This window comes from Dromiciops gliroides, chromosome 2 (genome assembly GCF_019393635.1).
Source record: "Dromiciops gliroides isolate mDroGli1 chromosome 2, mDroGli1.pri, whole genome shotgun sequence".
Taxonomy (NCBI): Eukaryota; Metazoa; Chordata; class Mammalia; order Microbiotheria; family Microbiotheriidae; genus Dromiciops; species Dromiciops gliroides.
In genome coordinates this window covers 94,974,316-94,995,252 of record NC_057862.1, presented here as the reverse complement: position 1 = coordinate 94,995,252, position 20,937 = coordinate 94,974,316, and the positions used below count along the sequence as shown (strand labels likewise).

Here is a 20,937-nt window from a genome sequence, read left to right as displayed (position 1 = left end):
GGCCCACAAGTCCTCTTTTCTCCATACTAAACATCTTTTTCTAGATTCTTCAATTTATGCCTAGCATGGAAGACAATACTCCAGAGATGGTCTGATCAGATTAGACCTTGGATTGATGATACCATATTTCTACTGACAGAGCCCAAGATCAAATGAGCTCTTTCTTTCTTTCTTTCTTTCTTTCTTTCTTTCTTTCTTTCTTTCTTTCTTTCTTTCTTTCTTTCTTTCTTTCTTTCTTTCTTTCTTTCTTTCTTTCCTTCTTTCTTTCTTTCTTTCTTTCTTTCTTTCTTTCTTTCTTTCTTTCTTTCTTTCTTTCTTTCTTTCCTTCTTTCTTTCTTTCTTTCTTTCTTTCTTTCTTTCTTTCTTTCTTTCTTTCTTTCTTTCTTTCTTTCTTTCTTTCTTTCTTTTGGCAATTGGGGTTAAATGACTTGCCAAATGTCACAGAGATAGTAAGTGTCTGAGTTCAAATTTGGATTTGGGTCTTCTGACTCCAGGGCTGGTGCTCTATCTACTGAGCCACCTAGCTGCCCCTCAAATTAGTTAAGTTGTTGTGTTTCACCATTTGACTTATATTATTTCTGCCACCTACTAAAATCCCTAGGTCCTTTCCATGTCTAGATAACATTTCCTATTCTGTACTTGAAGAACTGATTTTTTTTTTAACCCTAGTGAAGAATTTTGAATTTATCTCTAACTTAATTATTCTATCCTGATAGCTTAATCAACATGACATTAATAAAGTCCCATAATATTTCTTTCTTCCATGATGTTATATTTGATATTTAAAACAAACCAAACTCAACAGCCTTCTCCTTAAAATAGCCACCAATCCTCTTACAAACATATGTTATAAATTATTTTGGGGGAGATTTAAAATAATCGACTCTTGTCATTGTTGATGCAGAATCTGTGCCAAGATCCTTCTAATTCCACCTCGATATTCGCTGAAAAGAGGAAGTTGGTTGTGAGCTGTAATTCCTTAGAGTAACTCTCTCCCATAGCGTCTTCACTAGCCCTTCTTTATAATCTTGAATTAGCCCAGAAAGGTAATTTGACCCCAAATGGTTAACTCCACCCCCCTCATACATATTTTCTAATGGTTTTCTGAGATTCAAAAACCCACAGCAGACAGACACAGCAGGAAGGAAGTATACTTATGCTAATAGTTTAAAATTAGAGTTTGGAAGTTCCCAGGGACGCAGGGCCACAACAAAAGATACAAGATCAAACAACACTACTTTCAATAGTAAGGCAGCAGCTACCCTCATTTTGACAATTACACAGTAGCAAGTTGCAATTATTCTGCCATTGGTGTTTACTCTAAAACTTTCCCAGAACTCAATTCTTTTTGGTTTTTCTAGGACTCCATACACAAGGAGAATACACATTACCATGAACAGGGCTGTTTGGGGTTAGATCCTGCTGGGAAGTTCAAAAAGTGTCATTTGTATACAAGGAAAGAATACTTTGACACCACAAAATACTGAGAATGCCCTGGAAGCAAAAGATTATGCCAGAATCTAGGAATAAAAAAAGCAAAAAAAAAAAAATAACAACAAAAAACCTCATTTCTTTTGCTACAGACTTCATTGGAGCTGGCATGAGGGGTGGAATAGTACAGGGCTTCTCAGATGGGGGAAAATAGGCAATTTGCTAAAAAACAATTTAACAAAATACTTCTTGATAAAGAAAACAAAAGTCTTTGAATCACTAAAGAAACCCCATGTCTGCCTCTAGGAATGCACCCAAATTAATCAGGTTTCCAAATGAATTAGAGAATTTTACTGCCTCTTTTTAAAATGATAATTTTCTTTAAATTAAGCCTGGAGGGTTCAACAACTTCTCCTGCAGAGTGGATGAGGAAATGAGGGAGAATAGTGATAAAACAGAGAATGTGAAAAGCATTGATATGCATATTATGAATCATAAAGAAGGATGTGTGTTATATCAAATGGAAAACATTATATCCTTATCACTTTACACGTTTATAGCTTTTTGCTTCATGTAAAGGGCTCCATTCCAGTCTAGTTTAGGGCAGGGTGTAGGATCAGATAATGAATGACAAGAGATAAAAATTAAGTTCATTGGAGAGAAGATATTTCCAATTCCTATTCTGAGTGGCTCATATTGCCTTCACTCTGGAAAATGAATAACACAAAGAGGCTGATCTAATGTCCTGGTAGAAAGTTTTCTGACAGTACCTTGAACCTAAACTCTTAAACAAAGAGCAAACCAGATTCCCCAAATCAGTAAGAAAATGCATTGGAAAAATGCCTCACTGTCCAAGGTAACCAACCAGATGGTCCCTACACCTACTGGGGATGAGAACAAGCACAGCCAGGAAAACCACAAACCTAGTGAAGAAGATGCAATCCAAATACTCAGCCCACCTGCTGCAAGGAAGGATGGAGGCCATTTGTCCAGATTTATGCAGAAGGGTCTAAGAGGAAACTAAGTGACTAATTGCCCAGAAAATTGGGGATTGGCAATAAGCAAACAAGCTATTATCAGGTTGCAAGCCATCCACCCTACTGTCTGCTTCCTTCTAATTATCTTTTCATGCTACCCTCCACAGAAGGTCATGGCACTGGCTGATAAAGAGCATATGTTTTAAAAGATGCTGTGTGTATATCTTCTCTCCCTAATGAGAGCTTATACACTTCTTGAGGGCAGGAACCATGTCCAGTACTTTTTTTGTATTCTTGTCCCACAATGCATAGCACTATGCTGAAGACTGAGGAGGCATTGGTAAATTTCTGATTAATGGATTAACTAGTCAGCCAGGACTAGAAGCAGACAGACTTCAAGATATTCTTTCAATGCCAATCTAATCGAAAGGAATTGGGAAAACAACTGGAATGGGGTTTAGAAAAAAATAGGATTGCCATTATTTCCCTCATTACAGGTACTTGGTGTATAAAAGTAGAATTTAAAGATGCTAAATTGGCTTCATTTGCTGATTTTTGATGGATGGGTGGATGGATGGAAAATAGAAAATGTATATGGTGTGTTTGTTTTGTGTATACATAATAAATTATGGCTAAAATCCATGGTTGTCAATCTATGGAGCAGAGAGGAACAAGCAGGATACTTCACAAATTATGACTCTGTACTCCTACAGTTAAGGCTGGTCCTTTATTAATTTATAGCCCTATACTTTAATTAGAAGTATCAGAACAAGTGTTGGTTTAGTTGGAATCCCCACTGAGAAGCAAAATATCTATAAAATTCAATTTAAATACATTTAAAATTTGTTCACAACCTACTTCAAATTTAAAATAACAATAGCAGACATTTATATAAACACCTCATTTTATTTGGTCCTTACAACTGTGAGTTGGATATTATTAATCAATTAATCAAAAGTGTTTATTAAGTGCATGTGTCAGGCATTATGTTAGAATCTGGGATACAAATGTATCAAATTATACAATCCCTACTCCCAGGAAGCTTATTACCTTTATTTTACAGATGAAGACACTGAAGCTTAGATAGATGAACTGACTTGCCCATAATTGAACAGCAAGTAGATCTTGTCATGGGGCGCAGAGCACCCCAGAATTTCTCTGGGGCACACCGAGGAATCTTCTCCTTGAGAAACTAAACCAGAGGACAGATAACGCCTAGAGAGATAAGCTGAACCAAACTGGACTGAGCTAGTTTGGGATTCCTACCCTTCATTCTGGTCTCCCTTACCCTGGGGAGATAAGTTTGGGTGTGGCATCGGCCTTTATGTTCTGAAGAGGGATCCGTAGCCACCCCTCACCCAATTCCTTTAGTCACTACCAGTGGGGGATGGTCCTCCCTCACTAAAGGAACTTTCCACAGGAAGATGGTCCACCCCCATCAGTCCTCTACAAAAGTACCTTCCGGTCTCCTGTTCGAGGAGATTTGGTACCTCTGAGCCATGTGCTTTATGCCAAATCTCCCCATGAAAAGTCCAAGGATTTCTTTCATGGTTTCCCTACCCCCACCCTTCCCTTCCCTTGCTCCTAAATAAACTATCACCTTATTCTAACTACGTTTTGTGTGCAAGAGGGTGTAATTCTTTAAAGAGGAATTCCTAAGAACCCCAACCCCAACCTGTACCCCCATTTTCCCACCATATCAATCTGAACCATGCTTTCCTGTCTTCAAGTCCAACCCTTTTTCGCCATGCTATATTAATTCTGACAATCACTAGTAATTGCATAGTAGAAAGAATCTTGGAGTTAGGAAAGACATGCCTTGTTGCAGTCTTGTCTTTGAAACTTACGAGCTGTGCCACCACGGACAATAGACCTCTCAAAGCATCCCTAATTGCCTTATTTGAGAAAATCAAATGAGATAATAAAATAATCAACAAGAATTTAATAAGCATTTACTATGTTCCATGCACTGTGCAAGCACTAGAAAGGAGTCTACATTCTATGGAGAAAACATTGTGTACCCAAATGAGCACATACCATATAGATACAGAATAGATGGAAGATAATCTCAGTTTAGGAAATCTGAAAAGCCTTCTGCAGAAGATGATGTTTGAGCTGAGTCTTGAGGAAAGCAAGGCATTCCTTGTTGAGGTATTTTTTTTTTTGCCATTTAATAAACATTTTTTTTACAGTTTTGAGTTCCAAATTCTATCCCTCCCTTTATCCCTTTCCCCCTCCCTGAGGCAGAAAGCAATCAGATGTAGGTTATACATATGCAATTATGTAAAACATTACCATATTAGTAATCTTGTATAAGAAAACTTGAAGAAAAAAATGAACAAAAAGTGAAAATAGCATGCTTCAGTCTGTGTTCAATCAATATTAGTTCTTTCTTTGGAGGTGGATACTATGCTTCATCATTAGTCCTTTGGGATTGTCTTGGATGATTGTATTGCTGAAAATAGTTAAGTCTTTCACAGTTCTTCATCAAACAATATTGCTATCATTGGGTACAATGTTCTCGTGGTTCTGCTCACTTCACTATACATCAGTTCATACAAGTCTTTCCAGGCCTTTCTGAAATCGTGCTGCTTGTCTTTTCTTATAGCACATTAATATTCCATCACAATCATGTACCACAGATTATTTAGCCATTCCCCAATTGATGGGCATTCCTTTGATCTCCAATTCTTAGCCACCACAAAAAGAGCTGCTATAAATATTTTTGTACAAATAGGTCTTTTTTTCTTTTTGGGGGATGTTTTTGGATATAAACCTAGGAGTGGTATTGTTGGATCAAAGGGCATGCACAGTTTGATAGCCCTTTGGGCATAGTTCCAAATTGCTCTCCAGAATGGTTGAATCTGTTCACAACTCCACCAACAGTGGAATTGTGTCCCAGTTTTCCCATATCCCCTCCAACATCCAATATTTCCCTTTTTAAAGCAAGGGATTCTAAAAGAAAAGACTAGAACATAGGAATATGGGGAAGTCAGACAGTGAAAAGGCTTGGAGATGGGAAATGAAGCATCATATAAAAGGAATGGCAAATAAGGTCACTGTGACTGAACCAGAAAATGTGTAGAGGAGAGAAAGGTTTAAGAATATTGGGAAGAGGAGCAGCTAGGTGGCACAGTGGATAGCGCACTGGCCCTGGAGTCAAGAGGACCTGAGTTCAAATCCGACCTTAGACACAACACTTACTAGCTGTGTGACCCTGGGAAAGTCACTTAATCCCAAATGCCTCACAAAAAAAAAGATATTGGGAAGATAGAAAGTTTGGGACTAGGCTGTGAAGAGCCTTTAAATGTCAAACAAAAGAATTTACATTTATCCTAGACTTAATGATGAGTCACTAGATTGTATTGAGTAAGGGCTGGGGTTTGTGTCAAACCTAAAATTTAGGAAAATCACCTTATAAAGTATATAATAAAACATAATGTCCTGTCTAGCATTAATATAACAAAATATAAGCAGAATTATAATTAATTAACTTTCTAACAGTTCTCTCCTCCCACACATGTATACTTCATGTTGAATATGTATTATTAGAATGTATAAACAATTTTAAAATATGAGAACAGAAGGATGTTATGATTATTTTAGGCTATAATAGTCTATTCTACTCTAGTACCAATGCTGTATTTCCATGCTTGCAACAATTCCCCGCCCCCTCCCCCAAAAAGTTAACCCTTCCACTTCCCTCCCTGTGGGATACCCTCTCTCCCAACACCCATCACTATCGCTTGATATTATACATCTATCCTTCAAAGTCTGGCTAAGATGTCACTCCATGGAGTCTTCTCTAATTCTCCAAGATGGAAATAATCTCTTCTTCATCTGAACTCATAATACTTTGTTTTATGCACTGATTTCTATTTGATCCTGGAGGTAATAGAAAGCCATTGGAGTTTATTGAGTATAGGATTAGCCACATGGCTCTTGTTGGTTGTTTGTCCTTTGTTCTCAAAGAAGACCATGACAGATGTCATGATTTGCACTGAATTGGACTGAAGTGAGGAAGAGCTATGCAAAGTCACCAGCCTCACTTTCTCCTCTAGAGCCATCTGGATCCAGTGGCAAGATAGGTTATCAGGAAGACTGGAGATGGCCCTGGATGTTTTAGGCAATTGGATTATGTGCCTTGCCCATGATCACACAGCTGGTAAGTGTCTGAAGTGAGATTTGAACTCAGGTCCTCCCAAATTCAGGGCCAGTGCTCTATCCACTGTGCCACCTAGCTATGCCACCTAGCTGTTGTGAGATTTAAAATTGGATATACAAGCATTAAACTCCCCCTTTTAACTTTTCCCTTATATATCTCCCAGACCACTAAGAAAAAGAAGCCTCTGAGCTTTAATCAGTGAGGGATTAGTTTTTATTGTTTGGGAATTAATTAGACAACAAAAGGTGATACCAATCAGGGAAATAGGAAAGTAGAAATACAAATGAATAATCTTAGATCTAAGCTTAGTCTATATTCCTTTATAAAATTCACCGAATCCCAAACTGCCTGCCAGGCCAAGAACCAGCACCGAGCACCAAACGCGCTACCACGGATAAGCTGAAAAGCCAGAGAGAGACGAAACTTCCGTTCCACCCTCAGTTTTAAGCTGGTGTGCCAGAATTTTGTCACAGACTCCACCCCAAAAGAGAGGTCCTTCAAAAGCCACTTCAGTAGCATGCGCTCAACTCTCAAAAGATTCAGCTAAAACTTCTGTTTTTTACCACATTGCCCTAGCCAAATGGCGATGGAGAAGTGCATAGTGTGCATGAGCAGGCTGCAGCCTGACACACAAGGAAATATATAGAAGCATTATAAAGGACAGTATCAAACAAGAATATGATTAGATGAAAAGATATAGGTCAGTAATGGAATGAGAGGGGGAGAAAAACAATGGATAGATTCCATGTTACATGTGCTTGCCACACATAAAGTGCTTAATAAATGTTCTCTCTCTGTCTCTTTCTCTTTCTCTGGGTCTCTAGCTCTGTCTCCTTATTTCTGTCCTGCTCTATTTTTCTCTGTATGTCTAAATCAAAACTACTAGGCATGGATGGGTGACAATCTGCCCTCTACATGGTTGGAAAGAATCCCCACATTTTTGGGGGGTGAGGCAATTGGAGTTAAGTGACTTGCCCAGGGTCACACAGCTAGTAAGTGTCAAGTGTCTGAGGTCAAATGTGAACTCAGGTCCTCCTGAGTCCAGGGCTGGTGCTCTATCTACTGCACCACCTCGCTGCCCCTGAATCCCCACATTTTAAAGAAAAAAAAATTTTAACTTAAAATTTTTATTTTCAGTCCAAATTTCTCTCCCACCTGTCATACCCCCTCCCCCATTGAGAAGGCAAGAAATACAATACCCATTATATATATGAAGTCATGCAAAACATTTCCACATTAGCCATGTTCTGGGGGGCAAGAAGCAAGAAAAATAAAGAAAGAGAAAAAAATATGCTTCAACCTATATTCTGAGAACAACAATTCTTGATCTGGAGGTGGGGAACATTTTACATCTAGTCCTTTGGAATTGTGGTAGATCATTATATTGATTAGATTCACTAAGTCTTTATCTATATAATGAGATCATTGTAACGATTGGAATAACACCACCTGTTGGAGACTTACTGTAGAAGAATTCTGCCCATGAAGCGAAGGTCTTTGAGGGCAAGACCAGGAGTCTTTTCTTTGGTGTCAGGAAGTGACGTGGGCTAGTGGGAGGAGGAAGGAAGAGACTGGCGCTAGCTCTGAGGCTCTTTCCTTTGGACTCTGGTGGAGAGCAGAGCTAGAAATGTGCTCTCCCTTTAATAGATAGGAATCTAGGCCTTTCTCTCTCTTTACCAAATTCTTATTCTCCTTAATAAATGCTTAAAAGTCTAACTCTTGCTAAGGCTTATAATTTATTGGCGACCACTCATTAGATATTTTAGACAGACTAGCTAGATTTTAGCCCTTAACATCATAGACCTCTTGAAGTAATGGAACATGCATAGGTCACTAGTATAAAAGCTCCCTGAGGTCAAGGATTCTTTTAAAATTATCTTTCTAACTCCTTCAGCTCCTAGTGCAGTGTTCTGCACATAGTATCATTTAATTTATTATTTATTACTTAATAAACAAGTGAATGAATGGAGTTCATTTATATTCTTCAGATCTACATGTTGATGTGGAAGCAACCCTCAATTGAAAAGGGGAAATTTTAAGCCCCAGATATAATTATGATTTAATGAATACAAAATATATATTAATTTTTTCCTCCTTCTAGATATTAATCAAAATATCTGTATTTACTGGTTTAAAATTCCAAAAGCTAGCCTATTTAAGATAGCTTAAATTTATTCTCTTGTTCTCTTCTCTGGTTTCTTCTTTGAAAATATACTGGATCAAGGGCATATGTAGGTTAGAATTAACATTTTTTCCTAACAGGGAAAATAAAAAATGATTTATTGCCCAATAAGAGTATTCATATCTTATTAAACTAATTTGATCATTACTGTAAGCTGAACTTGCATTTCAGTAAATAATTTATAGGGTTTTAAAATCAGTCTAGTTGGAGAAGGGAACAAATGGAAATTTTATTGGCGTGAACCAAGAGAAGACTTTTCCAAATGCAAAGAACAAGGAGACTATAAAATAACTGCTCTCCAAATGTTAAACACTAATAGGTGGGATGATCATTTCTTATTCCATAAAACCACAGCTCCAAGAGTAAGGCCAGAGGTCAGGGACAATTTTAAGCCTTTTCTGATACTGCCCATCATTCTTTGACTATTGATTGTTCTTCTCTGGGTTCCAGTAATGGGTATCAGTGAAAATGAACCAACCACAGCTCTGTATCCCAAAGGGAAAACAGCAATGCTGAGTCACCACAACCTCACTTAACCTCTCTAGATCTTAGTTTTGTCATCTATAAAATGAGGGGCTTGGCTTAGATGACTTTTAAAGTCCCTTCTAGTTTTAAATCTATGACCCTATATGCTCATTAGGGGGAGAGGAGATTTTCTTGGAAAGGGGAACAAATGGAGCATATACATATGCCATAATAGGAAATAATCAATAATTAGTGTAATAGGTAAATACAAACAAAATGCTATGTAAATTTCATAGGCAAACAAAAAGAAGTGAGGGAAGGTATTAACTATGTTACCTTAATTAGAACATCTGTGTACATGATAGAGTCCAAATGGGAACTGTGCCCATTTATTTAAAAAAAAAAAGTCTATAACCCAAATGTGGAGAACCATTTAAGATGAGTCTGAACCAACCAAAATGGCAGATCCCTTATAACATTATACATGGGTTCTGACAACATTTCAAGCCCCCAAATATTCCATGGTCAAATTAGTGTAGGCCTACTTATATGTTCAGGTAGGCAGATTTCTGAATATAGACCTGGTACAGACATTTTAAAAAAATAACCATCCTTTAACAAAAATAATGTTTTATCACCATCGGGTCTCCTTTCATCAACAAAGAATAGAGGGACTGTCACAAAAGAATGTCACATCAATGTCAATGAGGGCATATGCCAGTGCTTAATATCAAAGCCCATCTGCTATGCCCCTGTTCAACTTCTCTGCATACTCTGAAGTCTGTTACCATTTTAAGGATTAAAGAAATCCTGACTTTCCCTTTTTCTGTGTGATTTGCCATGATTTCCAAATCTTCCAATGAGACAGAAATCTAATTAAGTAGCATTTATAAAGGATTTTTGCAATATTCCTCTACTCACCAGAATACTGTACACAGTAACAACAATATTGTAAGGATGAACAATTGTGAAAGACAGCTACTCCAATCAAGACAATGATCCAAGACAACTCTGAAGAATTCATGATGGAAAATGCCATCTAATGCCATAGAAAGCATAGGTTGAAGCATACTTTTTTACTTTATTTTTTGTGGGGTTTGTGTGTGTCTCTGTGTGTGTTTCCTATTGTAATGTGGTAATGTGGAAACATGTTTTACATGACTTTACATGTATAATTAATATCACAGTGCTTGCCTGCTAAATGAAAAGGGAAGGGTTATTAGGAAGAGAGAGAATTTGAAACTAAAAAGTTTTAAAAATTTAATGTTAAAATGTTAAATTTTAAAATTATTTATATTTAATTGGGAAATACTTTAACTATATATGTATGTATATATGTGTGTGTGTATATATGTATACACACACACACACACATATAAATATATAAGCACAATCTTCTGCTACTCCCCAATCCTTGTCTCATTATTAATGTTGGGAAAATACCTAAAACCTGATGTCAAATTTCACCCTGTGACCTTTTGTTCCAGATGAACACTTGTTCTCATCCTGCCTAAAAGCAGGCAGAATGTGTTCTTATACAAGGCCACAGGTTGCTAGCTATGAAAATTTTCATTTTAACTACTTTGGGCCAAGCTCAGCCTACTTAGCTTTGGGTAACTGTTGTATGGAATACCAATCTGACCTACACCGTTGTTGAGCTGAAATCTCTTAATAAAATACTGCAGCTTCAGTGGGACAGTTTTGGGAACGAATCACTGCCCCATCTCCACCCCCCCCACACACACACACATGCCTGAAATGTGCTCATTCTTTACTTGTTTCACAGGGTGACTCTCTTCATTTAAGATAGAGCTCAATCACCATCATTTGCAAAAAACCTTTCCTGATCCCCCCTAAATACTAGTGCACTCCCTCTCAAACAACCTTATATTTGACTACTTTGTATATATTTGTATTAATTCCTTTTATATTTATTCTCTCTCTGTATGTGTGTAAGTATACATATACATCTATATACACACACATATATAATTATACACACACATAAACATATTGTCTCTGTCACTGGAATGCAAGGTCCTTGGGATTGTTTCATTCTTTGTACAGCTATTCCTTCTGCATTACAATTTTCCCCATGGTGGTTTTAATATATCACAGGTCAGCATAAAGAATTAAATGGGAATTTTGGGGCAATTTTGCAGAAGCCACAGATGACCCACAAAGGCAAGACACAGAAAAAGCTTAGAAACTCAGAAATGAATAAAATATATATGTTGTATTGTATAATATAAACCCAGGGCCAGTTAGGTGGTGCAGTGGATAAAACACTGGCCCTGGATTCAGGAAGACCTGAGTTCAAATCTGATCCCAGACACTTGACACTTACTAGCTATGTGACCCTGGGCAAGTCACATTTCCCTCACTGCCCTTCTAATAATCATCATCATCATCAACAACAACAACCACCCAAATTTTACAATAAGGTACTATGAACACCCCATAAAAGAAAAAGGAAAACGTCAGACTTCTCTGGGATGAAAGGAAGGCCAAAAAATGTTACATAAATTCTCCAGATTGTGGGGGCACTGTGCCCCTAACCCCTGTGATGTAGAAGAGATAACTTGTATTTAGTACAAAGCATAATTCCTGGAACATAGTAGATCCTTAATAAATACCTGATTGACTATGTGATGTTGTTTGCTCTTCAATTACAATTCATAAGAAAGGAGAAGACTCCACGGAGTCACCATCTACTTCTCTTCTCACTCTTTCTCACCTCCCAGAGCCAATCAGTTGCCAATTTTGTTGATTTTGCCTCCACAATCTCTTCCACATCCATCCCCTTCTCTCCACTCATAGAGCCACCACTTCAGTTCAGAACCTTTTTACCACTTGCCTAGACTATTGTGATAGCTTCCCATGTGACCTCCCTGTCTCAAGCCTCTCCCCTTTCTAAACCATCTTCCCCATGGACAATAAAGTGACTGGAAACAGGGAAACCAACTGGAAGAAGGGAAAACCAGAGAATTTGTATGTGTAAGAACACACACAAAAAATGGAGTTATGAAGCAGATGCCCAAGGGTTCGTAGCATCCTAGATTTGGAACTGGAAGGAACTTTAGAGTCCCTTTCCTTTACAGGTGAAAAATTTGAATCCCAGAGAGGTTAAGTGATTTTTCCTAAAACTCAGGTATGATCATGTTGCTCTCTGTGGCTCCCTGTGGCTCCCTATTGCCTCCAGGAGCAAATACAAAATGTTCTTTTTAGCATTCAAAGCCCTTCATGACCTAGCCCCCTCCTACCTTTCCGGTGTTCTTACATCTTACTCCCCAACACAAGCTTCTCAATCCAGTGACACTGGCTTCCTGGCTATTCCAAGAATAAGACATTCCATCTCTTGGCCCTGAGTATTTTCTCTGGCTGTACCTCATGTCTGGAATACTTCACCTCTTCTGCTCTGACTACTGACCTCCCCAAATAAAATCCCATCCTCTCCAGGAAGACTTCCAAAACCCCTCTTAATCCCAGTGCCTTCCCTCTGTTAATTATTTCCTATTTATCTTGCAGATGGCTTGCTGTAGAGGCCAAGTAGGTGGAGCAGGCATGCTATGCTTTGAGCCAGGAAGATTCATCTTCCTGAGTTCAAACCTGACCTCAGACATTTAGTAGCTGTATGACCCAGGGAAAGCCATTTAACCCCATTTGCCTCAGTTTCCTCATCTGTAAAATAAGCTAGAGAAGGAGATGGGAAAGCACTCCAATATCTCAGCTAAGAAAACTTCAAGTGGGGATGCAAAGAGTTGGACATGACTGAAAATGGTTGAGTATATAGCTTGATTTCTATGTGTTTGCATGTTGTCTGCCCCATTAGATTGTTGGCTCCTTAAGGGCAGGAGCTGTTTTGCCTCTTTCTGTATTCCCAAAATACCTGACACATAGTAGGTGCTTAATAAATGTTTATTGATTAAGTGAGTTGCTCAAGGTTACACACGTACTATCTTCACAAAGTTTAATTTACCCTGTCAGACACCTTGTGGGGGCACCTTTGTAAAACAGACATAATACACAGGTTCTACTTCCTCTAACCAAGATGTTACAAATGTTAAATGAAATAAAGAATGCAATAGCACTTTGAAAAAACAGACTGTTTTATAAAAATCAGAGATTATTTTCGTTGCTGTTGATGGTAGGCTGAGCTCACTAAAAGTAAAGTAAATTCTGAATGTCTTTTGTTGTAATTTCCTTTACAATCCTAGCCAGTCTCTGACTGAGCACTTCTAGTGATGAGTAGCCCACTTGATCAAAGTACACCCCATCCTGTTGTTGAAAAGCCCTGATTTTAAGTAATCTCTTCCTTTTCTTGATCTGAGAGAAGCCTTCTCTCTCCTCTCTACTCAGAAAGACATATTAATCATGCCCCTTGTAACAGACTGGGCCTGAGTCAGGCTATTACTGTGGTAGTTTAGGTCCAAAATTGGAACAAAATGAGACATTCATAATCCACCTCATAGTTAACAAAAGTTTAGTTAGCCAAAGCAGGGGAAGGGATGTTCACCCAAGATTAAGCATTGATTTAGTGGAGCATAGTTTCTCAGTTTTGTCAATCCTATCAGTCTCAGGCCGAAACCTCAAGATGGGACTCCAGTTCCCTTCTGCGCTGGTTATTTTGTATCCAGGGAACCAAGAAATTACATGAATGGCCCAAGCCTTTGAGCTGATCAAATCTCAAAGATGGTGTTAATACTTTTTAAGAAAAAACAATTCTAACTTTCATGGGATGGGGGTGAGGGCAGGAATGACAGTAGTTTAGAATATTTCTTCCACCCATCCCCCTCCGACGACACAAAGAACACAACTTTCTTGTTTGAAAGTTATCACTTCATAAATCCAAGGAAAATAAGTCTGACTAATGTTCTGAAAACTGGGGCACCTTCAGCAAAAGCTATGGCTCTTTACCAAAACAAGCAGCAGTGGCCTCAACCATGGCCAAGGGTCAGCAAATCCATTTACTCTGAAACTTGATTTCCTTAATTTTTCAAAATTGAAAATAAAATTTCCTCTGGTCAGAAACTTGGTATACCAAGCCTTTCATGAAAAAAAAAACCTTGGTGATGGAAAACTTCAAAGCAAACTCTTTTCAGTAGAATGAAGTTTGAAAGTTTGCATTCTGCCTTGATTTCTTTTATGTGATACTCTGTTAATTCTGGGATAATTTTTTTCTAAAGTTGGAAGCCATGAGATTTTCCTAGGAACTCTACTGATGGTTCATTTTATGTTTTATTTGGAGTTAGCACTCATTCTACCAACCTGGTTTTGTAGAACATTTAAAAAAAAAATACAATCGGCAGAACTGTTTCTTTTCTCATACTAAGAGATCCCACACTTACTTAGAGATCCTAGAATCTGTATCAAAATTATTTAAATGCTTCCTAATTTGTATTATTAGTGTTCTGTTTGTGCTTCTTTATTAACAGCAGTATTAACAGCACAATTAGCGGTATTAAGGACAAGGTCAAAGGGTCAATCTCTGTACAGGCCAGTTAGCTTCACAAGGAGAAAAACATGTTATGTCACCCACACATGCCATCTGTTAAGAGGGAGATGGTGGTGAATTTGGATGGATGGCTTAATAGATCTCATACCCACTTCCAGAAAAATCAAAAACAAACAGAAAGCTAAGCAAAGGACAGAAGAGGAGACCAAGATTGCAAGGGAATTAGAAACCATACAATTTGGGCAACCATTTGATGGACCTGGGGATGTTTATCCTAGGGAAGAAAACAATTGGAGGAGGCCATGAGAGAGAGAGAGGTCTTCAAGCATATGAAGCATGTCACAGGCAATAAAATAAACCTGTTTTGCTTGGCCCTGTAGGGTATATATAAGAACAATAAGCCAAATGATGGCATGACTTAGGAAGCACATCCAAAGAATTCCAAAGTGGGATGAGCTGCCCTGGTAGATAGTAAGGCCTTCATCAATGGATATCTTTAGACAGAGGCTAGGTGACCATTGATATCTGGAATGACATAGAAGGGCTCTCTTCTCAGTCATGAGCTGGCTAACTCCCTAAACTATTCCTTAAGATCCTTCCAATTCCGAAGGCTATAATCCTAAAAGTATACAAAACCAAGGGCAATTTGTGAGGTGAAGGTACCATTCTACTTCCTATGCGGTATCTGCTCAATCTTGAAAAAAAATCAGCACTTGTTAGTGCAGGGCCTAAATGCATGTTTAAAATTCCCCTAGATACAATGTTCTCCATATATTAAAAAAATAGATTTTAGTAGCTGATTGGCCATTTGTAGTAAATAAGCAAACCCCTAGAGCCAAATAATTTTAAACTGGAAAGGAATCTTATGTCATTTAAAAATGTATAAGAGTACCTATCTCTTTCCCAAGTTTTAGGGAATTTAGCTGGGGTTTCTAATGTATTGTTCCTTAGAAATTAGAGGCTACTGCACCAGTTGGGGGCATTAAGCATTTATTAAATCATACTAAATGTTAGAGAAAGTGAGAGCACATGGTTAGAAGCCCTACATGTTTACAATAGAGAGAAAGACCCAGAGGGCAGCTTGGGAGGGGCAAGAGCATGCAAAAAGAGAGTGAGAGGGGCAGCTAGATGGTGCAGTGGATAGAGCACTGGCTCTGGATTCAGGAGTACCTGAGTTCAAATCCGGCCTCAGACACTTAACACTTACTAGCTGTGTGACCCTGGGCAAGTCACTTAACCCCAATTGCCCTGCAAAAAAAAAAAAGAGAGAGAGAGAGAGAGAGTGAGAGACCCCTCTCGAGGGTTTTTAACCTCTTGAAGGTAGACCTGGGTCACTGCACCTTGATACAAGCTAATTGGCCAGTAACATTCAAGTCCATTGATTGACATGACTTGAAGGTGGTCTTAAGGTGAGTTGAATTCCTTTGAAATTCTCCTGACTCTGGGCTGGCCTTAAGAAAGGTCAGGCAAGGCTCTCTGGGTCCCCTAGAACCCCATTATTTTCTCACAATCTAATCTAAAGATTGGCAAACTATGGCCCACAAGTCAAATATGACTCATTGACTGTTGGTGTTGTTTTTTTATGTCCCATGAGGTAATGACGGTTTTGCATTTTGAAGTAGTTTAAATAATTTCAATCGTTTTATTTAAAAAGGTAAAAAGAAACCATTCTTAGATTGAAAGCTATACAAAGCAAGCAGTAAGCCAAATTTGGCCTATGGTCCATAGATGGCAAACTCCTGATAATCCGACCACTTCATTTTACAAGGGGAATTTGAGGACCCAATGGCAAGTTTATTTTCCCAAAGAGATATGGATAGTTGTTGGTATACTAGGCCAAGTTAAGACTAGAACCTGGATGTCTTGATTATCAGACAAATGATGTCATGATATCTAGTAAAAGTACTTCTGGAAATTGTAATTCTTTGGGTGGAGTGGAGGGAAGGAGAAAGACCACACATGTATGTCTCACTATCACATTTACTTCAGAGAACACCATCATTTTCAATAGATCTTTCAGGAGTATGTTCCAGCACCTCCATGTATCTAATTAGCCACAGCTAAATAACTTGATTTCCCCTCTAGAAGAAAGCCTGTCCCTGCTAATTTAGAACCCTTGTCCCCCCAGCAGACTACCTACCAATGAAGTACAATGGTGAGTCCAGCTGTGGGTCACAGGGATCACAAAATCATAAGTTTAGAGCAGGGAGGGGCCTCAGAGACCAGCTAATCCAATCCCCTCAATGTACATGAGGATCCTGAGCCACAGAGAAAGATGATGACTTGTCCAAGATGACATAGGTAATAGGTAACAGAGCCAGTATTTGAACTAGGATACTCCAATAACAAAGCCAAGGTGTTTTCTATTCCCTCTCTCACTCTAAGTATGATGGGCTTCCATAAATATCTATGTATTTAGAAACATCAAGATGTTTGCTATCATGTAAGCAAGACGTTGATGGGATTTTAATTTTCAAGTAGATTGGTTTGTTCTGTATACTCATACCTAGACCTGGGGTCCTGGTTAACTGTTGAAGTTAGGGCAGCTTAATATCAGAGAAATTGAAAGAGAATTTGTTGTTGTTTGCAGAATTTTTTACTTCAGATAAGCATTTTCTCAGTACATGCTAATGAAGTCTATAAGAAAATGGCTTACAATTTTACAACCATAAATAATGGCTATGTCTGGAATAATAGCCATTAACATTTTATCTGTTCGTTTTTATATTCTAGATTAAGAGTGGACAGACATTTCTGGACCATCTGATTTCACTCTTTACAACAACCTGAGAAATCACTACTTCCAAAAGAAAAGGAGAGAAGGCTGAAAGTATACATTCAGAGATACTGAAATTATTTATTCCTTCAAAAATCATTTATTAAGCCCCAGTAATGGGTAATATGTTTTGTTAGGTGATCAGAGTACAAAGACACAACCAAAAATAGTTTCAGACTCAGGGAGCTTACATTCTAATGTAAGGAGTTCTAAATTACTATGAAGCCCCTATCTTTTCCTTCTGGCCCCCCCTCCCCACCCCTCAACCATAATCAAATCAATTTTATCATTGCTTCTGGATAGAGTGTGCCAATCCAATCTCTTTGCTTACCATCCCTTTAATTTTCCAAGGTGTCTCTTCCTGGTCACCATTATCCATGTGTGTTGTTTCCACCATCAGAATGTAAGCTTCTTGAGGATAGGGTTGTGTTTTGCTTTTGTGTTTATATCCTTAACACAACACAGTGTTGGTTTAAAGCACATAATAAGTGCTTTAAAAATATTTTTTCATTCATTTATAGGAGCTAAGGGAATGCACCTAGGATCATAGAAATAGTGATGAAAGGGACCTTAGAGGCCACTTGGTCCAGTGCTTCTTCTTAGAGATGGATATGGAGACCCCAAAAGGAAAGCTCAAGTCACTAGCAGTGAGCAACAGAAGCAGAATCTGGGCCCATGCCCTCTGTTCCAAAATCCACTGTACTACACTGCTTCTAGCATAATACATGTCAACAGAAAAATAAATAGATGATAATTTGAGGAGGCAAAGAACATCTACATCTCACTTTCTACCTACATAACCTTGGGCAAGTCACTTAACTTCTTCCGGCCTCAGTTTCCCCATCTGTAAAGTGAGAGAGCTAGAACTAGATATCTTCTAAGGTCCATTTCACCTCTAAATCTATGATCTTATAAAGTGGGAGAGCCAAGGGAAGGAAATAAAAGAAAACCTTCACACACATGTGGCTTCTGAGCCTTAAAGGAAGGTAAAGATTCTGAAAGATGGGAATGGAGAGAAGCATTCCAAACAAGGGAGACAGGCTATGCAAAGGCAAGGAAACTAGAAATGGAATGTTGTGTCCTGGAAATAGCTAATAGGCCATAATGGAGAGTACATGAAGGAAGGTAATAGGAAATCAAAATTTTTATGATAGGTGACATTCAGATGGGAATGTATAGGGGGAAACTTTTAATATGGGGCTGTAGAATATGCATTTTATGCTAAAATAAGAAAACACAACATTTGGGAGGGGGAGATTGAGTTAATACTCAACAAGGTCAGACCAATGTATTAAGAATATTATTTTGGCAGTTGTATGGAAAATGAATTGGACAGTGGACAAACTAGAAGCCAGGAGACCAATTAAGTGGCCAGAGGTGATAAGGGCCAGAACCAGGTTAGAGGTTATGTGAGGGTAGAGAAAGAAATGCATGAGTGAGAAGATCGATTCAATAAAATTTGGTAAATGATTTGATGTGGGGAGTGAAGAAGAGAACAACTCCAAGACTATGGACTTTGGTAATAGGAAAGATGTCATCACCCTCAATAGACAGAAGTCTAAAAAAGAGGCATGGTGTAAGGCAAGGAACACCAGGTTTAAAGTCAAAGGACCTGATTCAAATGGTGGCTCTCCACCTACCATAGTGTGAATTTGCACAAGTTACATAACTCCTCTGGGTCCAGGGTCCTTATCAATAAAATGAGAGAATTGGTCAGCCTCACCTTCAGGTTCCTTCTAGCTGAGTCTAGGATCCTACAAACCAGTATATGGGTATGCATTTTCAAGGGAAGAAGCTACATTCTGAGGGAGCTGTCCAAGGTTGAACTGGTTCCATCAGGGCACTAAGAAAAATCCGCAGAGCTGAAAATGATGGCTCTTAATATAGCAGTTCTTTATTCCCTTCACCAGCTAGGCATAGGTGGCTATTAGCAATTTTCCTTTCATTCCCATTATGTCTCCTAACCCCATTTCCCATAGCAGAGGAATAAATAGCAGCCAGAAACTATGACCAGGACCATAGTGAGACATGAGAACTAAGGGAGGGACTGGGGCAGGCCAAGTAAGAGGAAAGATAACCTTCCCAATTCCTGTCCGCAGATGGGAAGGTATGTGTTATCAGGGCTACACAGCACAGGGAAGGCAGCAAGTATGCAAATTCTGTGAATGGCATGATTTCTGGCAGCTAGCTACAGAGATCCTTAGAAATTGTAGAAACATAGATTTGGGGTCTCTGAGGGTCATTTAGTTCAGAGGTGTCATACACTCAGTGCACTGTCAGTATTGTGTCCCACAAACCTTCCAGGTAAGATCCTAACCAGATTAAAATGTAATTGAGAAATATTAACAAAAGAAAGAAAAATACAATAAAACATAGATAATGGTAATATGTGGTTTTCTAAGTCAATATGTACCTGCAGGGATCCTTGCATACATTTTATTGGCCCTTGTTTCTATTTGAGTTTAACATTACTGCTCATTTTACAAATGAGGAAACTGAGGCCCAGAGAGGTTGAATCATTTGCTCAAAATCACACAGGTAGCAAATGGTATAGTTGGGGTTTGAACCCAGATCCTCTTGTTCCCAAGGGGCAGCTAGATGGCTCAGTGGACAGAGTGCCAGGCCTAGAGTCAGGAATACTCATCTTTCTAAGTTCAAATCTGCCCTCAGACCCTGGATAAGTCACTTAACCCTGATTGCCTCAGTTTCCTCATCTGTAAAATAAGCTAGAGAAGGAAATGGGAAACCACTCAGTACCTTTGCCAAGAAAACCCCAAATTGGGCCACAAAGATTTGGACATGACTACAGAACAACCTCTTGTTCCAAAACCAAAAGTCTTTACCCTGTATCACCCTGCTGTCAACCAACCATAAGACCAACAGTTGACTGACTCATGCAATATTTCTCAGGACCTCACTCTCCCATGGGCTGCTGTTAACTCAGTCTTTGAATCCTGGAATCTTAGAGTTAGAAAGGAAACCCAAAAGAGTTTCTAGTCCTTCCCTCTCATTTTAAAAATTAGGAAACTGAGAATAGAAAAATCACCTGACTTGTACAAGGTCACACACAATTTTAGCAGCAAAGCCAAAACTGGAACCCAGGCCTTCTGACTACTAATTTGATACCCATTCATTATAAACAAAATTCTTTATCCAGATCACATGAAGTTTGTGGATCTTCACTGGTGTTCATGATCTGGTTTTTACTCTTTCTGGGTTGTGGATTTTGTAAGCCTCTTTCTTTCATCTTGGGCCTAACTCCCACACATCTAAGCATTGGATCAGCTCTTCCATTGAGAAGCAAAAACATAAAATGACAGCAAATTACAGCTAATACTTGTTCTGCTAAAAGATTTGGTGGAATAAAGGACAGAAGGATTGGGTCTAGGGACATACCATGAATTTTCACCATCCATACTATTATTGTGCTCTTTGCTAATGCAAATGATTGAGATAGAGAAGTAGATAAATAGGCAGATAGATAAG

The 20,937-nt window shown here is 38.5% G+C and overlaps 1 protein-coding gene across 1 annotated transcript in view; it reads right to left on the bottom strand.

The window, feature by feature from the left end:
* HSPA12A (heat shock protein family A (Hsp70) member 12A) overlaps positions 1-20,937 on the bottom strand; it is a 99,751-nt gene that overhangs the window by 44,072 nt on the left and 34,742 nt on the right. The gene's annotated exons all lie outside the window — the stretch shown is intronic.